The 5,295-nt window shown below is 37.8% G+C and overlaps 1 pseudogene; it reads right to left on the bottom strand.

Annotated features, from left to right (window-relative positions):
• LOC111230338 overlaps nt 1-1,103 on the bottom strand; it is a 2,610-nt pseudogene extending 1,507 nt beyond the window's left edge.
• Nucleotides 1,104-5,295: the final 4,192 nt, after the last annotated feature.

Below are 5,295 nucleotides of genomic sequence, written 5' to 3'. Positions count from 1 at the left end.
GCCATGGTTTCAAGCTGGAAGGATGTTTGTGATCCAGACAAGATCTCTCTAATGATCCTTTTCAGTTCTTCAGAAACATCTGACTGGCTTCTGTCTTTTAGACTAATTTTGTAATTTCCCTTTTTCATCTGAACTGCACCACAATCATTATCAGTAATGAGACAAATCAGAGGCTTTGGAGACTCAAGAAGATCTGAGATAACTTCAGTACTTTTGTCACCTTTTTTCAGAGTTGGTAACAGAACAACATTGACTGAAGATTTTTCAGTCAGTATCTTACGCTGTTTTTCAATCGACAGAGCATCACCATGAAGATTACAGAAGGCAGTGCAGTCAGTGAAGGCATCGTTGGGTTTTCCAGCAGGACAGTACCAGGCAATCTCTGCCACACCATCCATCAAAAGGCGAGATCTGGTGCTACCTGGGCAGTTTCTGTGGAAGAAGGTGTTGTGACGCTCGTTGATCAAAGTGTTCATCAGCTGAGATTTAGACACTGACAGTGAACCCAGGCGGAAAAATGACACCATGGGTGTCTCAGCTTTGCAGATGGGCAAACTCTTCATGGTGACAATGTTTGAATCATCCTTGACTTGAGTTGTCTTCCAGGTTTTTCTTATTTGTCTGAATGTCCACAGAGGACACTCAACATCCAGTGTGACTGGGTCAGGAACAAGCAAAGGTAAGGCGTACTGACACTGTGACAGCTTTGTCATCATGTTCTGCTTAAGGAAGCTGTCTGAGCAGTGAAATACTGCAATTTGAACGTCCATCGGATGAACATGAGTCTGATCTGATTGATCAACGTCAACGTTGGTGCTAAAAAGAGCATCAAAGTTACTGTCTACTTTGTAAACAGTTTCAGACTCTGGAACAGGATTTGAATGGCTCACCTCAGCTCTGTCTTGTCTTACAGGAATATATCTGGCTCTGTAGTCTAACATCATCAACCTCTGAAGAAAAGTTTGAGCTAGATCTTCCTCAGATGTTTCATGGTCCTGTTTCACTGGTGGAACTATTTTAAGAAAATCTGCTGGAGACAACTTCTGTTTGTCTTGAAGGTGAAGTCTGTGAAGCAACGTTTCAAGATCTCTTTGATACTCCATGTTTCTATTCTTCTCTCCAGAAATCTTCACTGATTGCTGTAAATAATAAATAACCATTTACTGTATGTAAATTAAATGGTAACATCATATAGTTATAAAGTAAAGATGTCCTCAAGTTCTTGTGAAATTTGTATTTTCTGACCTCATCCTTGTTTCCACTCATATCCACATCTGAGGTGCCTGCAAGACAACAATGAGCCAGAGTTGAATCAATACATTCTTCTCATGTTCACTGTAAATGATTTTGAATGTTAGTTAGTTAGCAATTAGTTCTAATTTTTTTTTGTGTTACTGCAAAATAAAATAATTCATTAAATTATTTTTCTCACAAGTTGCAGATGGAACAGACTTGATTTCAGACTCTCTTCCTCTCACTGTGTTGTCATTCTTCTTCTTTGAGTGTTTTCCATCATTAACTGGGTCACACTGAGAAAACAGGCGATTTAATTTAATCTTAAAATAAACAGGTTACAACCATTGAGATTAAGAACACAGTGGTACACTATCTAGAGTAATACAAAACCAAAAATAAAAGTAAACTAAAGTAAAGAAAGTAAACTGTTCAGTAAAAGTATCTTCAGCGTCACTGTCCTATCTTTCCAAGTCTAAAGTAAAGTTAGTTGAGGTTACAGGTGTTTGTGCTCGATTTTAACCTGACCTCATAAAAATAAGCATTGAAAAAAAAAAAACATTGCTGTATGACAGTGACTACAGAGGATCAGAAGATCTCACCTTTACCTGTGTCGTAGCTGCTCTCTCCTCCAGGTGATCTACTGTAGCTGCTCTCTCCTCCATCTGATCTACTGTAGCTGCTCTCTCCTCCAGGTGATCTACTGTAGCTGCTCTCTCCTCCAGCTGATCTACTGTAGCTGCTCTCTCCTCCAGCTGATCTACTGTAGCTGCTCTCTCCTCCATCTGATCTACTGTAGCTGCTCTCTCCTCCAGATGATCTACTGTAGCTGCTCTCTCCTCCAGCTGATCTACTGTAGCTGCTCTCTCCTCCATCTGATCTACTGTAGCTGCTCTCTCCTCCGGCTGATCTACTGTAGCTGCTCTCTCCTCCAGGTGATTTACTGTAGCTGCTCTCTCCTCCAGCTGATCTGCTGCAGGGTAATGTAAGAACAAGCAGATTGCAGGATCAAACGTAAGAGAAATCATTTCTGGTCAGTTAACAATTCCAGGTAAAATAAGATCTATTTGCAAAAATTGTGTTAATGTCAAAAAACATGTACAGTATATTTACAATGTTCAGTACTCAACAATATGGTTTGAATTCGGATTTTGCAGATATGCAAAACAAAAATCATGGAAACGTTCTTTGGTAACTGGAAACAGTTTCACTAATTAGTTGGTTTATGTTTTTCATAACACCGTAAACTGTAGGATATCTCTGAGCAGAACGCAAGAGCAAGAGAGAGTTTAGCTAATCAGCAGAATCTTCATCTCAACATCTTGGCTGCTGCATCATCATCTTCTCACTCACTCTGGACACTGCCGCGCTGAATCAGCTGTTCCACAGACATACAAGTAGCATAGCTTCTTCTCTGCCGACTGTGTGAATTCAGAAATTACAATCGGCTTCTCCATCTAATTTCACCACCGCTTTTACTGGCTGCTTTTAGAAAAGGCCACATTATTTTGGTTTATTCACCTGCTGCGTATTTCCCCTGTCAAACTCAGGTATTACAAACTGTCTTACATTCATCTGTTCCTTCTCTGTAGCATCATTGGATGTGTAGTTGTACCAGTGGTTGTTAGTAGTGCGTAGTAATAATTATTATAATTCTTATTAAGTATAAAGTGCCTTTGATTTCTGTAACTTACTTTCAGTCACTTTACCTAATTGATTCCTTTGTTACTTGTTCTAATAAAGTTTACGTTAATGCCTTTGCAAACTTAATTTGTGTGTTATAGACGCTCTGGACTCTTCACCAAGAGGAATGGTTTATTCGTGTTGTTATGCTGACTCTGAAATTATATCCCAGGACAAATGTTTAAAACCATTTTGATAATTCTTATTGCTCACAACTCACAACAAACAAAATGCTGTCATTACTATTGAACAAGTGCGCATGGATGTTATATAATACATGTATTATAATAATACACTTTGTTGTGTTGAGTATTTGCAGCGCATGTGTTTTCAAATTGATGTTTTCTGAATTTGCTTGTGTTTCGTCTGTTTGCATGTGTTTTCTTAAGTTGCAGTGGACAAGAGAGTTGTGGACGACAAAGCATTTGCTTTGGTCTGAGATGCTGGTGGTCTAATGTGACATCTAGCGGCAGTAATGATTGTTTACCAAACCTTTGAGGTGGAAGAAAAACTCACACCATCTTGGGAGGGGTTTTAAATGACTCTGGCCAGAGGAGAACCACCACATCATCCCATGCAGTTACAAAACGTTCTGGATTCAGCTTCATCTGCCCCCTTTCCTTACCTCTCACAGGTCTTTCATAGAGGCTTTCATTAATTGTTCATTTCCTTTTAGAAATAGATGTTGCAGAATGTCTTAAGTCACCACAACAGTAGAAAATGGTGTGTAAGCATGTGAAAGTTGGACAGTAAATACACAGTTTTGATGGTGGTTGAGAGAACGGTGTCATGATGCACTGTTTATGTTGACTGTCTCCAGTCATACTCCACCAGTCCACCACAGGAATTCAGACTTTCTCCCTGTTCCTCATTGTTTTCTCTTACCTTTTGTAGCAGGTGTGATTACGGTATTGACCCAAGGTTCACTTGTTGCTGCTCTGCTGTCTTCCCCATCAGGTTCATCCACTAAACAAAACTAAAAAAACATTTGTTTCAATTTAATGTTTTTTTTTTTACTTTAATCAGATTAGACCATTGTAAGAACCTTTTTTTTATCACACCTGTCAGTCAGTGAAGCCAGTTTGGAGGTGTGGCTAGTTTGACATTTTGAGTTTGCACAGGAAACATCTGCTGATGTGAACCATGCCACACAAAAAAAGAGATCTGAGACTTATGGCCTAAGGCAATCAACTCCCAAACATACAAGAAGAATTTCAACTAGAGGCTCACACTTCAAAATCCCCCTTTGAGAATGGAATAAATAAAAATAAAACACCTGGGAGTTTTGTTGCACTTTTTCCATTCTGTTGGAAAACTTGTTAGAGGATATGCACTGATGAAATATAGATTCATGTGAATAGTGTTAAGTCAGTACTTACAGTTCCTTGGAAACATGGAAGGCAGTTAGTGAAACACTTCTTCATACCATTGTTCCTGCGTCTACGATGGCGTTTGAGAAACACGTCCTGGTGCATGGAACACGGACTTAATATCATAGTGGATAAATGCTTTATACACAAAATAAACCTGCAATACATTTTGTCTGGCAAACACTCCAACTTTAAATATGAGATATTAAGATATTACTAATTACTAGACAAAATTCAATATCTGAAACTGAGTTTATGACTAGTCAGAACCAGAGAGATGTATCACCTGTTTGAGTTGGTAGTCACTGTTCGGTTATCAGCAAATTATTAATAATTATAAAGGATAATAATATTATCTGTGATCATCATGAAGGTGTGGGTCTGGTTTAACCTGCATGCTACTTAATTATTTTAACTCTGAAAATTTAGATGGGCTAGAATTGTCATGTAATGCAGCTGTCACATAAGTCTGCTGTATATAAATCAACTGCCCAGACTTACTGCAATGTCCCTCTCAAATTAAAGAATTCAAAACAAGAATCAATGGTAAAAATACACAGAGAGGAAACGCAGAAATACTATAGTTTTCATTATTGATTTGTCAGATATTTAGCCTGTCAGGGCTCAACACCAGATGTCATTTTAAGAACATTTTTCACTTCATGATACTTTAAGAATTAAATCATTTAATTAAAAATGTTCATATTGTTGACTAAAACTATCATAGATTGTTAATTCACTCACAGGTTACATCAAGATGTTTCTGTCAAGATGATAATTTTACATGTCTTGAATCTTCACTTCAAATGTGAGAAAAAATAGACAGCTGTTTGAGAGTAAAGGAATGAAGTTACAAATTATTTAAAAGTAGCTCCTTTAAACCTATGATAATCAGGGTCTTATTAGTTAAGATCATCTCCATCTACATCTACAGCTCTCAACTGTTAAAAATGAATCTCAAAATAGTCAAAGAAAAATTTCAAGACGCATAACTTCATTCTAAAAATAT

This window comes from Seriola dumerili, unplaced genomic scaffold (assembly GCF_002260705.1).
Source record: "Seriola dumerili isolate Sdu_G_001 unplaced genomic scaffold, Sdu_1.0 BDQW01000262.1, whole genome shotgun sequence".
In the NCBI taxonomy this organism is placed as follows: Eukaryota; Metazoa; Chordata; class Actinopteri; order Carangiformes; family Carangidae; genus Seriola; species Seriola dumerili.
The sequence above is the reverse complement of the archived record's forward strand: the minus strand, read 5'-3'. Positions and strand labels throughout refer to the sequence as shown.